At 43.1% G+C, this 23,006-nt stretch overlaps 1 protein-coding gene across 14 annotated transcripts in view; it reads left to right on the top strand.

Moving 5' to 3' along the window:
- Positions 1-23,006, top strand: part of LOC134213465 (protein abrupt-like) — a 186,491-nt gene that overhangs the window by 103,245 nt on the left and 60,240 nt on the right. The gene's annotated exons all lie outside the window — the stretch shown is intronic.

Raw genomic sequence — 23,006 nt, 5'->3', positions numbered from 1 at the left:
GCGATGTTTTCAATTAAATTTGATAGGTTCACCAGATCAGATAGCTTCAGATTGAAGAAAAATTGGGGAACTATTGTTCTGTGGTACAAATTCAATGCAATTCGGAACGACAGCAAAAAAACTTAAAATGTGATAGAAGCTATAATATTGAGTATATTTTTCATGCATCATGCAAATTTAAATTAATTTCAATGTAAAATTAGCGCAACTCTTCAACTTGAACGAAATGAAGCAGCGGTTGGTTTTCCCAGTTTCACCATTTTCAATTTCATTGAAATTCTTATGGAATGTTCCAACAATGCTTACAAATATCTCAATACCTTTCCTTTCAATTCCTATTTTAGATCTGCTTGTATTTGGTTTTTAAATTATTTTTTATCTGTTTGACAGTTTTTTAGGTCGTTCGAACTCATTGTGCTAAGCATCCTGAAATGAAAACCGGTAAGGTTCTACCTGTGAAGTTTTGGTAATCGTTCCACATTCTAATGGGTTATGCACTTTTATTTCATTTTCCATTTTTTTATACTTTATTAGAGTGATTTTTAAGTTTTTACAAAGTTCATCACTTAGCATTTTTCATTTGATTTTCATATTGATTTCTTATTTTTAGAGACCTTGTCTGATTATAGGATATATGATTTTCAATGCTTCTAACATTCGGATTCGTTCGCATTTATCTTGGAGTTGATTCAATTCGTTAGGAATTTAAAAAGTGTTGGAATTGAATTAATGGTAAGGTCGTTAATGGACTACCTGAAAATTGATGATCTGTAGTTGTATCCGAACGACTATCAATTAATTTCAATAAATAGGAAACTATAATGAAATAATTACATTCCGTTTACTTTTTCGGAAAACCAACCTCCCTCCAACAAACCGCACCGAAAGGCGCCACCGCTTTTCAGTTTTAATAAGACAAATTTTAATTTATTTTAATTTGTTAACATATGCCTTTGCTTCTGCCTGCCCAGAGGCGATTACATCGGGTGCCATTTTCCGAGAACTTCTTTCAAGACGCTATCGGTTTCGAATCGTATCCTTACTCCCACCACCCCCGACTCGACCTTCTTCCATCAAAATAACTCCCAAATCTAAGTTCGTTCGTGCTCAGTTTTAGGATGGAGAGGATATCTCGCCACATACTGACCCTCCTTCTGTTTTGTCTCTCCGCTGATGCCCCCTCGGATGGAAACATATTTGCTCAAAGGGTTCGGCCGTATGCCGATGAATAGATTAATTTATATTAAATTTACTCAGGATACAAGAGCTGGACGGTACACTACTTTTCTGCCCAACGCACCTCACCATCCCAGCAGTATAGTTGTTTGCCTAACCGTCCTCATCCGGGCTCCGGAGCCTGAAAGTTTTATGTGTCTGTGGTCAATTCTGGTTGAGCGATTTTCTTCAAGTTGAGTTTTGAGCAGTTTGGACCATTCCCCCATCCCTCGGAACCCGTTCCGTCCACCATGCTGGTTGCTGCTGATCCAAAGGTCATCCCGACGCTGAAAAGTGAAAAAGGAAAATTAATCCTTTTTGTGACCGGTTTGGCCCCCCCTTTCTTTCGGAAGCTGTCCAGCTGGGGAACATCTTTGTCGGACGGGGGTACGGTTTTACGAAAAACTTGTTAGAAATTTGACCAAAGTTCAATCCAGAACGAGGACGTTCCGCAAACGGAAACATATTTTCCTTGCTTTATCTTGGACGGCTGGCTGGATTGCTCGATGGTGGTCTGGGATAGGACAATCTTGCCCGGAAAGTTTCAATGAATTGGGAGTGGCGTGTGTGCGTGGCGCAAGAGGCTGACAGTACTAAAAGTGAAGAACTCATAAATAAGCTCAAACTCCACGAAAGGTCCGGACAGGGAAATCGGACAGGTTATGCGTTCCAAAATATACTTACTCGTACACATTACACATTCTTTCGTTGCTAGCTGAGACGAATTGGATGGCGAGAAAGGAGCTCATTCCATTCAACAACCTTATCTACGCAAACAGAAAACGGCCACAGCTTCTTTATAGCCTCTCCCCTAGGCCGTCTCCGCGAGGGTTGTGTTGTTCCGGAGGAAAGGGTTAGTTTTAATGAAAACTCACAGTTGTCCGAAAATATTATTATAATGTATATTCACTGCATTACAGTGCCTTTTCGTTTATGATATCAAACACGTTTTTTCATTTTGAAATTTCGCTTCTATTTATTTATTTAAAAAATCCTTGTAAATCCGACTATGATTCGTAAGAATGCAGAAATTAAAAAGCAGACAAAAAATACACTGGGAATTGTTGAATAAAATATTAAAATTCGTTGAAATTCGACTGGAACACAATTGCATTTCCACTGAAATTAAAATTCATGAAATATTCTTCGAAAAATCGTCGAGATTTCTTATTGAATCTCAATGAAAGCAATCATTTTAGTAAAAAAATAATAATTAAATCTTTTCTCAAATAGTTTAATATTTCGCTAAAACTGGATTGGTACTGTATATAAAAATGTGACAGTCCTGCCGAGGGGTCCAACAATTCAAGTGCAGCTTTCTTTAAAACGAATGATTTATCCAACCGTATGCTATGTATGAAGGGTGAAACTTTTCAACACTTGTCCATTATTGTGCATGTCAAAATTTGAACTATTCGTGTTGCAAAGTCCCAAAAGTTCATCTAGCCCCTCGTACCCATCCTACTGCGCTCTTCTTCCTCGGCTCGCCCAACGACACGGGACGAACTTTCTCATCTTGATACAGAAAACATGAGATCCTACATACGTACGTACATGATACACACATATTCCGACCGTTTTGGCTCGTTTCTTAGGGTCATCAAACAAAATTTCATAAACCACCCCCTTCCTAGTCCTTCCTGCTCGGACCGTAAGAAGCCCGGACCGTAATTCCAGCATCGCAACGGCCACCCACCCAACAACCCACATCCTTCTTCCCTATCTCGTATTAAATTAATACAAATTTCATTGAGCAAAAACTGCTCCGCCACCGATGCCGCTCGTGTGCCATAATTTAAATAATCTTCCCTCATCATAAATGTATTAATGTCCCCATTCGAGTTCCAGTTATGCGCCTCCATTCGTTCGTTCGTTCGTTCGTGTTTGTGTGAAAATGTGCTTCGAGCAATTTCCATCCAACCACCCCTCAAGCGTCTTCGCCTACTCTGTTTGCGCGCTCCCAAGCACCCACCCACCATCACGACAGACGTCGTAAAACATATTATTTTACTTTCCTGGCAATTTCACCCCTTTGTCTGACCAGGGTGGTGGCCAAACCATCCAAAACTACTGAGCATCGTCGCTAGTCAGTCCAGTCGCGCCGGGCCTATTGTTTCGATTATCGTCGATGCTTTATGTGTCATAAGGATCGTTTTCCGTAAGTCACATTGCCGCCCACGTAGATGGCGCTGCCTACTGCTGTCATAAGAAAGCGGTACGTACTGGTTGCTTGTTGTCCGGCATCTCGAAGGAATTGAGCGTTTCATAACATAATTGATCGGCGATATGTCAGATTTAACTGACGCGAAACATCAAAGTTTGCTTCCGGCATGTGGTTTTTACAATTTGTAACATTTTTTAGAATATAATTTTAAATGTAGCCGAAGATGTGCTTTCTTTTTTGTTGCTTACTCCACTCTGACTTAACACCGAGCAATTGAAGATGGCAGAGTGAGCGTCTTGTAAGTGAACTCTCGGACGATTGTTGTTATGTGATTGAATTACATCGCCGTTTGTCGACTGCCATCGTAACGAAGACGACGACGACGATGACGAGGGTGAGACTCGTGATGGAAAGGGTGTGTACGGAAACGGTTTGCCTTAATGCTAAATAATTGTAATGTTATTATAATAGCACTAGTTCTGGTGGTATTAGTGCATTATTTGAAGGATAGGAATAAATCTGCCGTTAGGAATTTTGTTTCCTACGGGTGATATAATGTCGAGCAAATATTTGGTCATTTTTTTGTTTGCAATTTTTTCTATATTCTTGTAAATTATAGAATGCAGCGTTCTGAGATTTATTAAACACATTTTGTGAAATTCATTGAATCAAGACTCCTTAGATTCCATCGAATGAATTCTACCGGAGTTCATCGAATGAATCCTACAGGGGTTCATTGAATGAATCCTGCCGGGGTTCATCGAATGAATTCTGCCAGGGTTCAGCGAATGAATCTTGCCGGGGTCCATCGAGTTAATCCAGCTGAGATTCATCGAAAGAATCTTGCTGGGATTCGCCGAATGAATCCTGCTGGGATTCGCCGAATGAATCCTGCTGGGATTCATCGAATAATAACTGTTGGGACGGATGTATCCTGCTGGGATTCAACTAATGAATCGTGTTGGTATTCATCGAATGAATCATGTTGGGATTCATCTAATCGTGTTGGTATTCATCGAATGAATCTTGTTGGTATTCATCGAATGAATCCTGCAGGGATTAATCGAATGAATCCTGCTGGGATTCATCGAATGAAAACTGCTTGGAACCATCGAATGCATTGTGTTGGGATTCATCGAATGAATCCTGTCGGGATTCATCGAATGAATCCTGTCGGGATTCATCGAATGAATCCTGTCGGGATTCATCGAATGAATCCTGTTGGGATTCATCGAATGAATCCTGTTGGGATTCATCGAATGAATCCTGTTGGGATTCATCGAATGAATCCTGTTGGGATTCATCGAATGAATCCTGTTGGGATTCATCGAATGAATCCTGTTGGGATTCATCGAATGAATCCTGTTGGGATTCATCGAATGAATCCTGTTGGGATTCATCGAATGAATCCTGTTGGGATTCATCGAATGAATCCTGTTGGGATTCATAGAATGAATCCTGTTGGGATTCATAGAATGAATCCTGTTGGGATTCATAGAATGAATCCTGTTGGGATTCATCGAATGAATTCTGTTAGGATTCATCGAATGAATTCTGTTAGGATTCATCGAATGAATTCTGTTAGGATTCATCGAATGAATTCTGTTAGGATTCATCGAATGAATCCTGTTGGAATTCATCGAATAAATCCTGTTTGGATTTATTGAATGAATCCTGTTTGGTTTCCATTGAATGAATCCTGCTGGGATTCGTTTAATGAATGCTGCTGAGCTTCATTCATTTAATCCTGCTGGGATTCATTCATTGCATCCTGATTTTCTGATTATTTCAATGAATCCTGCTGGAATTCACTCAATGAACCCTACTGGGATTCATTGAGCATTTTTTTCTAGGATTTATTGAATGATTTTTTCTTGGATTCATTGAATACATTTTTCAGAGATTCATTCAATAAAGCCTTCTATGATTTATTGATAAAAAAAACATACACTTCCTGATTTGTGAACCAACTTATTAGATTGAGTATGTGTAACTAACTCTAACTTAATTAAAGTAAACTAAAGTAACTAAAGTAAAACTCGTATTTGAATCATGAATATATCCTAGAAAATTATTTACATTTATAAGAACGATAACGAGCAGAAATTTAGAATGCAAACAAAATTCAAACCGCAAATTAGATTTCTAACCTTTCAATCAAACCTGCCCAATTAATCCGGTAAAAACTACTTTCCAATCATTCCCCCGAAAAACAATTTGATTTCGAGCGAAGAAACAAATCCCATCTCAAGATCCTGCCCAAGTCAAACCCAAACTGCACAACCCAGAAGAAGAGGTCAGTATAATTTATTAAACACTCCAAACAAGAAAACCTCCAGCTGCAAACCCTTTCATCTTCATTAACCCGAAAGAGTACTCACACCCCGTCCCCCCGCCCTAAGTCCCCTCTCAAACGGGTCGCCATCAAACAGAGGACGAGTCTTATCTCCGACTGACCAACTACTTTGCCACTGACCCAGCAATTATAACAACTTTCATACCTTTCGAACCCGAATCAAAGTATGGTACAACTTTCGACATGGAACTATAATAAAACCCGCCGGTCAACCCCTAATAAAGAAAAACCTCCCACCACCACTACACTTCCTCGTGCGCGCCCGTTCGCTCACAATATTCAAAACGATCCCCTTCAATCACTTTTCTTCCAATCACTCGCCCGGTAAACGGCTGTGTTAGTCATCGCATCGGTTTCATCTTCAGATCGGGTGAAAAATCTGCTTAATACGAGTCAGTGCCTACTGCTGTGGTTGCCGGGCTAAGAAGAAGGATGCCTCCTTGGATCCTGATGGACGAGCATCAAAAATCGACCTTCTTTTCCAGAACTTGAAAACTGTGTCTGTGCGTATGCGCTTGTGTACACAAAGGCTCAGATTTTGGGATCGCCGTAATCGGTGACCGGACTTGGACCGGAGACTTGGACGTGGGCCAGTGATTAGATGAAAGATGCTGCTGACCAGCATGTGTTTCGAGCCACTTAAGAGTAAGACCGGGGGTTGATTAATGCGCATACATGGAACGGACATTTGAAGCGTGGTGGTAGGAGGGGGGTGGTTGGTCGTGTCGTAACTTTATCATATTTCTCTCATTGGTCCAGTGAAAGGAAGCCCACAGCCAAGACCAGGGACGATAGTTTTCCGTTGAATAATTAATTAGTAGAAAATTGTCTTACCTCGAGCTAGGGAGGAAGGATCAAGGGGTTTGTGGAAGTGATAAATATCTGAGATTGTGTGTCCAGGCAGATGGATCAAACTTTACAGCGGGCCATGAGTTGGATAGGGTAGGAGGGTAAAAGAATAGTTGAATTATAAATTACTAATTTAAAGGATATTTGAAGAAGGAACGGATTGCGTTCGGAAAGGGTCTATAATTAAAAAGATTTCTCAAGAAAAACGGGTCTCCAAGGCGTGCAGAAGCTTTGAAATATTCACGATTACATATGACCACACCAGGGAAAACCAATGTCCGGTCCGAGAGTGTGTGGGCGAAAGTAAACAGAGACCGGATAACCGAAGAAAACCGGATAAGTTAAATTTTCGGAAAACCCCTTATTTATTTGTATTTGTCCTTTCCTGGTCTCGGACCCCACCTCCCTTCCTCATTCACGAGCATACATATTCCAACTCCAAATTCAAGCAAAACCGATTCCTTTTAAAACTTGGATCCTGGGGCCGGCCAGTTTTGCTCCTTTCGTTCACTGGAAGCAGATAAGAAAGGAATCGATCTTTTCCTTTTTTCTGCGGTTGCCTCGGCAGCTGGACCAAGAATCATTATTTTGCTCTCTTTCCTGCTTCCAAGATTGTAGTGGGTCTTCCATTCGAACCCAACTTCAATTGGAACACACTGATATATCTTCATTTAATAAAATATGTGCGTCTAACTAGAGTGGAAGAAAAGGCCAAGAATACACACATGTGCTCCTCCGACCAAACCGGACCAACTGGCGCACTCGAGCCATGTTTCACATCCCGTCCCCCCGGAGAGGGTGAGAGAAGAAAGGTTTTATCAAATCGAAAAATAAGAAGTCCTTTTAAAAGTTTTCCCTGCCTGTCACCGGGCAACGTGGACCTGATGGGGCTGGCGCCAGCAGAAACCAGAGCTTGGAGGACCAGGGCATGTTGCGGGGATAAAAATTGATAGAAAATAAATTTCCAAGGAATAAGCACGAGAAACGGAAACATTTGTAGGTGACGGCGTTGGAGGTGGCCCTTGAGACGCCATGCCAGAGCAGAAAGCATCATCTGGGAATAGCATTATTTTTAATGGTCAGCAGTCCGAAGGGTTTCGCACGCTTTGCGAACCCCGGGGCCCAGGCACGGGGGAAGGCGAGGCGCACATATTGAAATACAAAATATGCCAGATAAAGATTGGAATAACAATGGCAGCAGCCTTAGTGCTGCTACTGCTTCCTCTTCCGACAGCTCCCCTTGGAACGGAGCATCAGCATCCATCGGTAAAGGCGAAAAGAATATGAAAATATCTTCTCCTCATATGTGGATGGATGATATCAAGAAATGAACCACTTCCTCACTGTCGGTGTCGGTCGGTGCGTACATGTCATCGGGCGGACAAAGACGTCCGAGAACCGGATAGGGTTGCCCTACAACATGCTGACGACTACAAGTGATGATACAATTTAAATAATGGACGGAAACTACAAAAAAAAATTCTGGTAGTTTCAGCCCAGTTTTATTTTCTTTTGTCGATTCTGTTATGTTTACCAATCCTGTCAATTTTTCAAAATTGATATAACTTGAGTAATAGACAAAATCAAGAAATAAACGCAATATGCATATTGATTCTGAAGTGTTTCTTGGTGATACAATATTGAAAGTTATAACAATCTCAAAGTCCAATTTCCGCCGGAATCTAATCCACCACACCACCCTACTAAGCTTGTTAATACACACATATAATCAGGCACACAATAACTCATGTCCATATTTCATACATTATATTTCATCTTCCACCCCCATCTCCAACACTGGACAACGATCTTCCTTGCTTCTATCCCGGGCCCTTCCATAGTCCACACTTTCCTTATCATCTTCCTCCTCTTCCTCACAAAACACTAAAACTTCTTCATTGAAAATATGAAAAATACGTACACACATTGTTATTCTTCTCACCCTCGTTCTTCCTCGAGCCATCCCTTTTCTCAAGCACCTCTACCGGCTTCATATCAATAACATGTTTTCCTTTTTCATTTCTCCGTCTCGTCGTCATTTTCCACTGGCATTCCACTTTTTCTTTACGTAATCCGCACATGCAATATTCATGTTTTACCCGGACCCGCTCGCATATGACATAAACCAACTCGCTCCACGTCCCCCCCTCTCGCCGTCGTCGTCGCGCTGAACTGAAAACATCGGCGCGTTTTTCTGCAAACTGGACACTCCAGAAAGAAAAACAGCTTTTCCACCGCCGCACTAACGTCGCAGTGGCGACAACAAACAGCTTCTACCAAGAAAATTGAAACTCACGCATATTTTTGTCCACCCCCTTCCGCTAGATGTCGTTTCCGCTGCTGGACAACAATAACAACCAAAAACCCGAATTGGAGTTGGAGGAAGGAAGGAAACGGGCGGAATGATTTTAAACTCGGCCATCCACCACTCCTCTTAGGCTACTCGGCCTCTGTTTGATTGGGTTCCATTATCATATGAATGAACTCGGGGTCCGATGATTGATGGACACCACGGACAATCCGGCAATTGTCATTTTCCCCAAGTTTTTTTTTACAATTCATGACATCGTTTCTCGGTGGAAAATTTAATACACTATTGCTCATGTTTGCTACAATATCCATCCATGGTAAACAACAGCCACTGCTGCAGGGCGGAAATTAAACTCATAATTTTAGAAATATAAAGCGCACCCCGACCCTCCGCCTGGATCGATTTCCAACCAAAGATGACAATCAATTCTAGCGATTTACGATGCGATATTAAATCGATACGCTTGGTGCTTTATTTAAAGAGATCCTCATCACACAAGGGTTCGCTTATGATAACATCAAAGAAAGGGCGAGCTATTTTCGAACTTGTCGGCCACCGAAGAAGAACAACCAAGCGTCTCCAGTACGCTTGACTGGCGCTGACAACGACGACGACAGCTTCTTCCACCTATTTTCTTCGCTTATTACCAAGTACCGAGTCAAAGAAACTGCCGCCATAATTATTACCGTCGGTGCTGTGAGTGAATGCATTCATCCCCACCCTGTGCCTGCAAGGAAGCGAAAAAAGGACGCTCAAAATTAATTAACCAAATTGTTTGTGCAAGCATACATGTTACTACCACACAAGCTAATAAAATGGCCCCACTCCCTCCAAAGTATAGAGCACCACCTGCCGCGTTTGAGGACACTTCCGCCCTCTATATCTCCGCATATGTGTTTGTATCTCCCCATCCTCTTGGATGTGTATTACTTTGTAATTAAATTTTATTAACATCCGCGCAAGCGACGCCGTCGAAGACAGCAACGGAAACAACCCTAGTCTCCCGCCATGTGTCTTGCAAGACGCGATGTACAAACAACTGGCCCCAACTCTCTGTTTACCGTAGTTCCGATTATCCCCAGGCCCGCCAATAGTAATTAAAATGTCGCCACACATAGCTTCATGTGGGGATAAATTAGTAATGTATCTGATCCGATCCGGTGACAACGTGGATGCGATTTACTCTCCGGAGATCGATAAAGTGCGGTTTGTTGGGAAATATTCACCGGCGTGAAGTATGACCACCAGCTGCTCCGCAAAGTCCCATTTCCCATTTGGAAAGTTATGAAAAATTTACGAAGTTACATAACCGGAGTATAGATTCATATCATTTCTATTTCATGAATCATGTTTGCTCGGTCTTAAATTTGCTATTAGTGGAACACGTTTTGTAATCATGAAATGGTCATAATGCTAAAACGAAATTTGTCAGAATCCTGACGAAGGATTCATCTGAATCCTGAAGAAGGATTCGTCGGAATCCCGACGAAGGATTCGTCGGAATCCCGACGAAGGATTCGTCGGAATCCCGACGAAGAATTCGTCGGTATCCTGACGAAGAGTTCGTCGGAATCCTGACGAAGGATTCGTCGGAATCCTGACGAAGGATTCGTCGGAATCCTGACGAAGGATTCGTCGGAATCCTGACGAAGGATTCGTCGGAATCCTGACGAAGGATTCGTCGGAATCCTGACGAAGGATTCGTCGGAATCCTGACGAAGGATTCGTCGGAATCCTGACGAAGGATTCATCTGAATCCTGACGTAGGATTCATCTGAATCCTGACGAAAATTTCGACTGAAACCTGACGAAAGTTTCGTAGGAAACCTGACGAAAAATTCGTCGGAAACCTGACGAAGGATTCGTCGGAATCCTGACGAAGGATTCGTCGGAATCCTTACGAAGGATTCGTCGGAATCCTGACGAAGGATTCGTCGGAATCCTGACGAAGGATTCGTCGGAATCCTGACGAAGGATTCGTCGGAATCCTGACGAAGGATTCGTCGGAATCCTGACGAAGGATTCGTCGGAATCCTGACGAAGGATTCGTCGGAATCCTGACGAAGGATTCGTCGGAATCCTGACGAAGGATTCGTCGGAATCCTGACGAAGGATTCGTCGGAATCCTGACGAAGGATTCGTCGGAATCCTGACGAAGGATTCGTCGGAATCCTGACGAAGGGTTCGTCGGAATCCTGACGAAGGATTCGTCGGAATCGGATTCGTTGGAATTCTGACGAAGGATTCGTTGGAATTCTGACGAAGGATTCGTCGGAATCCTGACGAAGGATTCGTTGGAATTCTGACGAAGGATTCGTCGGAATCCTGACGAAGGATTCGTCGGAATCCTGACGAAGGATTCGTCGGAATCCTGACGAAGGATTCGTCGGAATCCTGTCGAAGGATTCGTCGGAATCCTGTCGAAGGATTCGTCGGAATCCTGACGAAGGATTCGTCGGAATCCTGACGAAGGATTCGTCGGAATCCTGACGAAGGATTCGTCGGAATCCTGACGAAGGATTCGTCGGAATCCTGACGAAGGATTCGTCCTGACGAAGGATTCGTCCTGACGAAGGATTCGTCCTGACGAAGGATTCGTCCTGACGAAGGATTCGTCCTGACGAAGGATTCGTCCTGACGAAGGATTCGTCCTGACGAAGGATTCGTCCTGACGAAGGATTCGTCCTGACGAAGGATTCGTCCTGACGAAGGATTCGTCCTGACGAAGGATTCGTCCTGACGAAGGATTCGTCCTGACGAAGGATTCGTCCTGACGAAGGATTCGTCCTGACGAAGGATTCGTCCTGACGAAGGATTCGTCCTGACGAAGGATTCGTCCTGACGAAGGATTCGTCCTGACGAAGGATTCGTCCTGACGAAGGATTCGTCCTGACGAAGGATTCGTCCTGACGAAGGATTCGTCCTGACGAAGGATTCGTCCTGACGAAGGATTCGTCCTGACGAAGGATTCGTCCTGACGAAGGATTCGTCCTGACGAAGGATTCGTCCTGACGAAGGATTCGTCCTGACGAAGGATTCGTCCTGACGAAGGATTCGTCCTGACGAAGGATTCGTCCTGACGAAGGATTCGTCCTGACGAAGGATTCGTCCTGACGAAGGATTCGTCCTGACGAAGGATTCGTCCTGACGAAGGATTCGTCCTGACGAAGGATTCGTCCTGACGAAGGATTCGTCCTGACGAAGGATTCGTCCTGACGAAGGATTCGTCCTGACGAAGGATTCGTCCTGACGAAGGATTCGTCCTGACGAAGGATTCGTCGGAATCCTGACGAAGGATACGTCGGAATCCTGACGAAGGATACGTCGGAATCCTGACGAAGGATACGTCGGAATCCTGACGAAGGATACGTCGGAATCCTGACGAAGGATACGTCGGAATCCTGACGAAGGATACGTCGGAATCCTGACGAAGGATACGTCGGAATCCTGACGAAGGATACGTCGGAATCCTGACGAAGGATACGTCGGAATCCTGACGAAGGATACGTCGGAATCCTGACGAAGGATACGTCGGAATCCTGACGAAGGATACGTCGGAATCCTGACGAAGGATACGTCGGAATCCTGACGAAGGATACGTCGGAATCCTGACGAAGGATACGTCGGAATCCTGACGAAGGATACGTCGGAATCGTGATGATGGATTCGTCGGAATCCTGACGAAGAATTCGTCTGAAACCTGACGAAGGTTTCGTCGGAAACCTGACGAAAGTTTCGAATGAAACCTGACGAAAGTTTCGTAGGAAACCTGGATACGGAAACCTGAATACGAAGGATACGTCGGAATCCTGACGAAGGATACGTCGGAATCCTGACGAAGGATTTGTCAGAATCCTGACGAAGGATTTGTCAGAATCCTGACGAAGGATTCGTCGAAATCCTGACGAAGGATTCGTCGAAATCCTGACGAAGGATTCGTCGAAATCCTGACGAAGGATTCGTCGAAATCCTGACGAAGGATTCGTCGAAATCCTGACGAAGGATTCGTCGGAATCCTGACAAAGGATTCGTCGGAATCCTGACAAAGGATTCGTCGGAATCCTGACAAAGGATTCGTCGGAATCCTGACAAAGGATTCGTCGGAATCCTGACAAAGGATTCGTCGGAATCCTGACAAAGGATTCGTCGGAATCCTGACAAAGGATTCGTCGGAATCCTGACAAAGGATTCGTCGAAATCCTGACGAAGGATTCGTCGGAATCCTGACAAAGGATTCGTCGGAATCCTGACAAAGGATTCGTCGGAATCCTGACAAAGGATTCGTCGGAATCCTGACAAAGGATTCGTTGGAATCCTGACAAAGGATTCGTCTGAAACCTGACGAAAGTTTCGTCTGAGACCTGACGAAAGTTTCGTCGGAAACCTGACGAGTTTCGTCGGAAACCTGACGAAAGTTTCGTCGGAATTTGGGCGAAAAATTCGTCGGAATCCTGACGAAGGATTCGACGGAATCCTGACGAAGGATTCGACGGAATCCTGACGAAGGATCCGTCGAATTCTGACACAATATGCAACAAAATCCGCGTCTAAGCGCTTTTATTACGAAGTGTGGATTCGGTTCCCATTTCAGTAAGGGGCAACTTTAAGTAATCGATGGAAGTTTTGCACTTGTCCACTTGGCGTTCTTGTGCAATGTCTTATCCGTTGTCCTTGTTTATAGGTGTTAAGTGCCCAATCTGTATAATCGAGGACAGTGGTCTCTGATAAAAAATACAATATTGTAAACATTTTTAAACATCTTTCTTGTAACTATGGCCAAAAATTCCATCTCCACAGGCACAAATTCGCCAATTCACAGCATCACTAAATGCCTATATTTTCTCGACCATTCGAGCGAGACAGAGCAAAAAAAGACAATTGTATTGATTGCTTCATGGCCCTCTCCCACCTCAGCCCCCCGAATTCGCTCCTGGCCCTCGTAGGTACACTCCGTCGATTGCTAGACACATTCACCTACATATGTACATTCTTTCCGATATGCTCCGACGGAAACAATATCGACTCTCTAGGATGTAACAGACCGAGCGATATCTTTTTTCAAACACCTTCCCCACCCACCACCAAAGAGCATCAGGGGATCAACGCGAGAAATTGCGGAAAGGACACACGAGACGGACCCATGGATATCTCGCCATAAATCGCTATATTGGCGCTATTCTATTGTTTCTCGACACTTGCTCCGCTGGCCATCATCGTGTGCGAATATGTGTTTGTCTACTTGAGCCACACCAAAGGGCAACATCAAAGACAATCTACTCCCCCCTCCTCAAACTCTGCGCACAGAGTGGGAAATGATAATATTTTTCTTTCGATTTCGACCCCACGAACCGTGTCAGCTTGCCAGTAAACCGGCCAGCCCGAAAACTGTTACGAGACTTATTTTTCCAATGTGCACACCATATCTTCGACTGCAGGACAAGATTCCGGGCGCGACGCTGGTGGGAAGGGGTCAGTTGCGTAATACTCCAGTCCCCCTCGCTTCATTCTCACCCCTCCGCACTTTGTATTCGTTACATAAAAATATTGGAAAAGACGATCCTTTTTAAAACGGAAGAAAACCCACCCGCCGGGAAATGGACGAAATTGAAAATCCTCACATGGGTCGTCGCCGTGCCGTCCGTTCTCCGTTGGCTGGCGACTCAAGTCTAATGTGTTTTTGGTCCGGTGAAAAATCGAAAATTTCGTCCTCGCACAAACACATACGATGACGTCCAAGCGAATGTACTTTCCCAAACGAGCCACACCGGCGAGGTGGGTGGAAATCCCTTCACCCCCTGATCCGGGTTTCCACGTTGCACCAACAACAGCAACAACAGGAACAGCCATTCGTCCGAAAAAAAAGGACGCAAGTTTAAGGATAATGGCAAGAAACGACAGAGAGTAATTGTGTTCATGTCCGATTATAAGAAAAGCGTACAGAAGGATGATATATACGAGCTGCCCCGCGCGGAGAAAACCCTCCCCCGTCCGTCACCGCCGTCGTCCCGTTCTACATGTGTGTGAAATTTCTTACACGTGTGCAAGCAAAAGGTCTTGGCAAACACGGACACGCATCCTTTGCTGTTTACTCCTTGTCTATTTTTTTTTTTTGTTCGTTCTTCTTTTCTTGGTCCGATGCGCCACCATGGCCCGGGTGTTGCCAGCAACTAACTCAGTGGGTCGCTGTTATTGCTATACTTTCCTATTTTTGCGGACAGTACCGATGCGATGGAGCTTTCCTCCCCTCTCCGAGCGTTAAGCTCGGTTCGACGGGGATTGTATCGGGGATTGATTCACCTAAGTGCGTTGTAGTGAGTGTGATTTATTGACTTTTGAGACAGTCAGCGAGATTCGAATCGTTAATTTTTTTTTCGACTGTTTCCAGAGTTCCCTGTGTAAATTACAGTCCCCTGTGAGAGATTCAACGGATCCTCTTTGCTGGAGCCAATAGAATACTTTTTGACATGTTTATTAAACACCTTTGAGAATTTGTAGCACACTGCATTCATAAAATTTCTAAAAGATTCATACTTCAAAAAGACCACTTATATGTTTTCTGAGGGTTTTTTTAATCCACTATAAGCTGAACGCCTCAACTCATGTCTAACCAAAATTACTGGAATGGGCAATATGTGATGCACTAAAATTATTTCCATAGTATTCTCTGGCAACATTTGAATAGGACTACATTACCTTTCTGCTGAGGAAAACTTAGAAGGTGCTTTTCTCATCTTACTCGAACTAGACAAGACCTTTTCCTAGAAGGATTCTCCCAAAAACAACCAACGCCAACAAAAGCAACAACAAACGAATAAAAATAAAAGCTGGACGATCGTTTTATGCGCACACATACCTACGTGCACATTTTCGTTCACATACGGAAGTAGGTAAAGCTGGAAAACCGTTCGCCTCACCTATTTGATTTCGTACATGTCCGATGCGAAAAATCCAAATAAGCAATAGAGAAGTTCCCCTTCTGTCATGTGGTGCCATAAAAATGGTTACCCAAGGTAAGGGAAAAAGTGTTACTCAATGGTGTACTGTTCTCAAATTTTAAGCAAACCTAACTGCATCGTGACTTTGGGAACATCCAAACATATGTGAATAATTTCAGCCTCAATCCAGTTTGCTTCATACTACGATTTATTAGAACTTTGTTTACATTAAAATCAGTGAAGTGACTAAGACAATAAAATGTGGTAAAATTTTTGACGAAAAATTACAATTCTCACCCAAATTAGTATTTTTTTTTTAAACATTCTTATGTAATCATCGCCGACGTTTCGATGTTTGGTTCACACCTTCTTCAGGGTTTGGTCCAGAAACCGTCGGCGGCCGCGTTTGTCGTGATTATGCTCGGCAGCAGCGGTGTTTCGGCGTCACGCCGGGATTCATTTTATCTGACTGCGGCAGTGCAATATATTATCGCCCGATTTTTTTAAATCATTTTTCCAGGATTTTATCCAGGGCCCCATTTGTAGAAATATGAAAAATATCCCAAAAAAACTTCATTGAAAAACTCTCGGGAAACTTTTCGGAAGATCCTCGGCAAGTTCTTCGAAAGTTCCTCGGGAAAATCTTCAAAAGCAAATTCTTCGGGACTCCATCGAAAAATTCTTCGAAATTTCCTCGGAATATTATCTGTAAGTTTCCTCGGCAAATTCTTCCAGATTTTCTCGGTCAATTATTTAAGAAATCCTCAGGAAGCTCTTTGAGATTTACTCGACAAATTCTTCGGAAATTCCTACAGACATTCCTCGGGATTTACTTGGCTAATACTTTGACATTTCCTTGACAAATTATCCAAAATTTCCTAGGCACATTCTTCGGAATTTCTTCGGTAACTTCTTCAGGATTTCCTCGGTAAATTCGTCAAAATATTCTCGGAAGTTTCTTCGGACTTTCTTTGGATTCTCTCTGCAAATTCTTCAGGAATTCCTCTGCTAATTCTTAAAAATTTACACGGTATTTTCTTAATTGTAGTTTCCTAAGAAACTCTTTTCGGGTTTACTTTGGCTCATCTTGAATTATCGTCCGGAAATTCTTAGCTTAGCTTTGCTTAGCTTTGACTAACTGCACATATCTATGGTTGCTACTCCGTGATTGACCAGAATCAGTGAAATTGCACAAGGAATCAACTGAATGATTACCTGGGATTGTTTAAGTATTCTCAGTGTGCAAGTTTCAGTGAAATGTTCAAATGATCAATAACGGCGCCGGCCACGTCCTTGTTGTCAGTTAGGAAGAGGGAAGGAATGTTAGTAGGTGGTTTTTGCTATTTGAAGACTGTGTTTACCTCTGCGTCTCCACAAAAACCACAGGAAGGATTATCAGTTAGTCGGTAGGTATCGTTGGATCTGGATTCACTCTGATAAGCGATACGACAGTGCCATCCTTTTTACACAATGAACCATGACTCGACCGCATAAAGCAGTACAAATTAACTACCTGAACACGCTCAAACCCATATCAATTGATTTATTTTGAGGCTGTCCATATACCATGTGGACAGTTTAGGGGAGAGGGAGGATGCGGCAAATGTCCACGGTCCATACGTTTTTTAGAAAATTTATATGAACAAATGTCCACGCTGAGGAAGCGGGGTATCTAAAACTGGCCAAAACCTGTCCACGTGGTATATGGACAGCCCCTTTCGACCGCACAAAGTATAACGATTCCTGATCTTTCGACATATCCGAGCATGGACACTACTCAATATGCATGCCCGGCGGCATATGCAAACTGTGGAGGATCGCGTTTTGGACGACCGAACCGACGCGCAGCATTCTGTACTTACTCGCGACGAATAGCACACGCACTGCACTTGCTTGCTCAATGGCTACTGCAAGCTATAGAAGATCGAACTTGTTTCGACCGAAGCAAAGCGCAATACATGCGCATGAGCCATCGAACCATCGCTCGGAAATTCTTCGGGATAAACTCTTTGGACTATCTTCAGCAAATTCCTCAAAATATCCTCAGCAAATTCTTCGGGATTTCCTCGGTAAATTCTTTGACATAATATCGGGAAACCGATCAGGATTTCCTTGGCAAGTTCTTCAAACATTCCTCGGCATATTTATCGGGTTTCTCTCTGTCAATTCTTCGAAAGTTTCCTCGGCAAATGTTGGGATGAGGGATAAGGAATGAGGGAATGCTAATAGAATACTACGTAGGCCCTGTAAATAAAAGAAGATATTTGGTTGCTCAGTGCTTCGTTCCGGTTGTTCTGCCGATCGATTGCATAAACCAGACCCTGGCTTGCCAGTATTTGATTGCAACGGGCACCAAGACCCCGCCCCTTAGGCAGCCGGTACCTTTGGCATCGTCGGCTCGTTGGCTCCTCCTTTCGTTCGTTTGATGCTAGTGCTCCGGTGCCTAGTACCATCCGGTATGGATGGGGTTTTGTAGCATTTCAGCTGTTTTTTATTCAGATTTTGAAATCTAAGCGATTTTCCAGGATTTTTTACGCGATTTACGATTACGATTACGGGTCAAACCAGTTTTTTTACGCGGATTTCGAGAACTAAGCCGCGATTTTTTACGATGTTTTCATCGGTTTTTTTACGCGAATTATAAGATTTACGCGGGTTATAAGAAATTTCTAAAATAAAATAAAAATGTGTTGCTAAAATCGAATGGGTTTGTGGATCGATCTTTTTTTGGACTATCATCATAGATTAAAAGAATTTTCTCTTAATTACAAAACATAAGCACAAAGAATGCATGACGTCTGCTGAAAAACACGCATTCTTTAATAATTATCCAAAGCCGCATGGTTCACCTAATGACTAAAGTTAAGTCGCAACAGTAACAGCAGCCATAGATCTGCGTTAGTAAACATATTCAGAAATCAAAATATAATCCTCTACATTTGACGTAATCCTACGTCCAACTGGCGATCGTTTCTCCGATACAACCTTCTAAATAAATTCCTGACCCAACGTTGTAAAAATACGTCCTTAAATAATGGAAATTTCTAAAATGTTCAACCGCCGTGACACATTTTAGATCAGCGGTTCCGAAAACTGTCGACGGCGACGCACACCTCAAGCTAGGGGATGATATTGGGCCATCGCTCTCATGAACAGTCTGTAGGTCGGATAACAAAATCGTTCAAAACGGTATCTTTTTTAACTTTTCTTTATTTCAAGGCTCAAGCGCCAGTAAGCATAGCGGAGCCGTAATCTTTTGTGATTTTTATTTACAATCATAATTTGCGACTTTATTCCATGAGGCTTCTTATATTTTAGTTTTCTTGTACCGTCGTGCGGGGCTTCTTTTGATTCCGGGGGCTACTTTGGATTTTTATTTTTTTGAAAAAAAACTAAACGGAAAAAATACCAAATTTGTAACAGAAAGTTGCCGTCCAACTATCATCAAGACACCCGATTGGTGATAATGACAATTTTATAGTAATTTTCGTTATAATTCTTGTTTTAAAATGTCCAAAGTAGCCCCTGATTTTTCAAAAGAAGCCCCGCACGACGGTACTAAGTGAATGGAACAGTGGTCCATTCTTCCCCCATTTGAATCTTAAAATTAAACCTACCCGAGCTCAAAGAGAACTTCATATTTCTTTACTGGCAACGTATCCCACAACTTGAAAATCAAGAGAATTGCCTTCTCGAAAAAATGAGGAACCTGATCAAGATTTGAACCCAGAAATTTACAGCACAGTCTGCATTTAAGCCATGCGTCGGCCGAACTGAAATACACATAAAATAAAGTTTACTTAAATTCCTATTGTTCTTATTTTATGCATCTTACAACCTAGTATATGTTCATGTACCACTGTATTATTTAAAATAACCTTCTTTACCAAGGATTCAATGTTCTTACAAAAAAAGCAAACAGAAATTCCGTCTCGGATGATTCTCATGCAACCATCCATCCACTGTTGGCATTCCACATGTCCTGGTCCCTAGTTAGGACTAGTTACTTCTATTATTTTCATGCACTCCTTATTCGAAATGTCTTCCCACTCCACGCCCGCTCCGAGTAAAACGGAGAAAAGTTGCCAAACGACGGCGATAAAACCCCCACCTGCCACCGGCAAGAACACACATTCGGACACATATAAAACACATTTCCAACCGCCAAAAACCATCCCCAACCCACACCCTCCAAAGGCGCGGAGATCTGAAGAAGAAGGATTGTATGTATTTACCCTTCTACGCCCGTTCCCATCCCACCACATCGCAGCAGTTTCTCCGACAATCGTTTGAGGTGGATGGATAACGGACATTCGTCGTTGTTCGCGCTGCCAAATAATAGCATGGGGGGAGAAAAAAGAAGCCCCTAATGCGAATTGAGCCAACTCGGAGAAAGAAAGTGTGCTCCGGAGATTAAACGCGTTCCGTGTGAAATTCATTTGAATAGTCGCTTACTTAAAAAAACAAAGGGATGTAAAATAATTCGGTTGGGCGCCAACGCGATCAGTTGTACTAGAATGCATTTCTCCCTTAGTTCAGCGGTAATGTGGATTAGAACTTCTGAAAATAATAACAGTAGAAGTGCTTGATGTACACTACGTTGAAACCTTCAATGATTGCTCGTTGACTGATTTAAAAAATATCTTGATTGAGTGCCATTTTATTTAAAAGCCGAATCAACCAGAGTTGGGCGCCAAAGCAGTCGTACGCAGTTGTATCAATCATGTTTCAACTGCATAATTCCAATCACATCCTAAGCTTCAGAAAATACGATTCTATTTCAGAATAAGAAAATGGATTGATCGATGTTGCACAAAATACGAAGAAAATGATCTTATTGAGCGCATTCTGTACCAGCTTCCTCCATCATTGCAATCCAAGTCCAAGAAACACGTACCTAGACCTACACTCAATAAGAGATAGCGATTCAACAAAAAAGAAAGAAAATTGACACACAGAAGTACGTATAAGCTGGCAGCAGGAGAATTGCCAAAATAATGCTTTATCTGCGTTATACGGATGGTCAGCCGGTGCCTACACCTCCCAGCACCGAACCATTCCGTTTGCCTACCAGAATCGGATAGGTACGAGTGGGTGGTAAACGAGCCAGAAAGGGGGTGGTACACGTTTTCGGCTTGACCACGTTTGCTTCGCTCGGTGCCAGCGAGTGCGAGTGCATGAAGAATGTGAGCCAGCCAGCCATCCACTCCCTCCTCCACCCTAGAAGAAGGAGCATTGGGTTTTCCTTTTTCTTGGGAATCGCCGTCTCTCGCATTATACAGTGCCACTGTGAGGGAATCAGAAGCCGCAGAATGATGAAGGGAAGGGCGAACGGTTTATATAAGAATTGAACTTTCACGTGGTGTTTTGCTTGATTCTAACCGTTTTGTGCCCTTTCCGAACTGGGGTGTGTATGCGAAAGGGTATTATATCACATGTAATTGAAAGGCGAAATTACTGGAAATTAAAATTATATTTCATATGTGCATTTCACTTCTAAAACATTTCTAGAAATTATTTCAAAAATTAAATTTTGAAACAGTTTTTAGAAGTTTTATAATAGTATTCTTAAAATAAAATTGATTACCGAAATTAAATTGTATAGATGACACGATTTGCATTTCCAGTTTACGAGCACAGAATTCAACTGAAGACTACCGCTTGTCAAGAAATGCAAAGTATTCCGAGATTATTTGGTCACAATGATTTTTTTCTCTTCGTAACTTCGTTGCCATTGAGTTCTCATAGATAAACGAATTTAAAATTGTTCTAGCGAGCAGTCCATTCCAGCATGTGAGAAGTAAACATGTATGCGGAATCGGAATACGAAAATGAACCGAAATGCGCACAACCTTATGGAATTCCAATCGAAAGTCAGCCCCCCCGATAATACGGGGACGAGTTCTGGTCTGGTTCCAACTGCCAAGGGTTGTTTGTTGAAAAAAGTAAAAACTGAAAAGAAAGATATATCTGTCCAATAGATCTCCCCATTTTCTTTGTGTGGTGCGTCGGTCACCGCTCTACGACTGGCCCCACGTGTGGCGTAAGTAAACAACCCAACCGGATATCTCCGAGTCCGTGTCTTCCCTCTTCCCTCCCTCTCTCTCTCTCTACCGATGCACTCCAACAGAGGTGGCGATGGGACGAGACTATTTACCATTTTAACCATGAACTGAGTACCACACACGTGCGGAATGCAGGGCGGTACGGCACGGTAAGGATACTAACCCGAGCGGGGTGTCAGTTCCCCTCCGTGGCGGCCGCCATCCAAAGGGAACAACGTTTGGCAAGTCTTGTCGAGAAAAATAATGGTAAATGGTACCGAATAATCAGCACATAAGCGTCGCCAGGCGCGCCAAAATCAACCGCCAGCCACCCACACACGGCTCCACTATCCAGTTTCCACGGGAAGATGCGGAGCAGAGGGTGCTTCTTGAACTGAACCCCGACATCCGCATATTGATTTATGGCTTTCTTTTGGGGCTATCTCTCCCACTTTGAGCCGTCGTCGATCCGTGGGAACAAGGGACGTAGCGCAGGTGGCAAGGAGGCGCCCTAAGTACGTTCCACTTTCGCACATGTGAGTCTTGGACGTCGGTTGCCTTCCTTGCCGGACCGGGTTGTTTAGCTGCGATAGCGAAGTTGTTGAACGACCAGCCAGCCAGCGCAGCGCTAGCGGTGGAATTTATTCCGCTGGAAAATTTATTCAATTTGATCTGTCCTGTCTTGGCAACGGATTCGGCGGCGGGTGTAAAATTTATAGCTCGACTTGCGCCTTCGCGGATGGATACTGGTTTTTGCGATTATTTTCTTATTGCATAAGATGGAACATTATTATCGGTGGATTCGGTCGTTGAAGTTTTGAGTTATGGTTCGACTGTGGATTTGCCGAAATATCAGTTCCGAAACCATTTCAGCATAATTTTGCATTTTATAGGCATTTATGCCATCCATTTCTTTCTCTGTGTGTAAACAGTGCAGTTATAAAAGTTTTGCGGATGATTTCCAACACATGCTGAAATAATTTAATACTTAGAACCGTCTAATGAATGCCTAATCACTCTAACTATGACAGCGTTGATAAGGTTCTTCAGCTTGACGTCACGAATGGATTCTCGAAATGCTTGGCATTAAATATAAAAACAATTCCGCCTTCATTGTACAGGAATGCATGAT

This window comes from Armigeres subalbatus, chromosome 2, assembly GCF_024139115.2.
Source record: "Armigeres subalbatus isolate Guangzhou_Male chromosome 2, GZ_Asu_2, whole genome shotgun sequence".
In the NCBI taxonomy this organism is placed as follows: domain Eukaryota; kingdom Metazoa; phylum Arthropoda; class Insecta; order Diptera; family Culicidae; genus Armigeres; species Armigeres subalbatus.
Note: the sequence above shows the minus strand (reverse complement) of the source record. Positions and strands in the feature narration are given on the sequence as shown.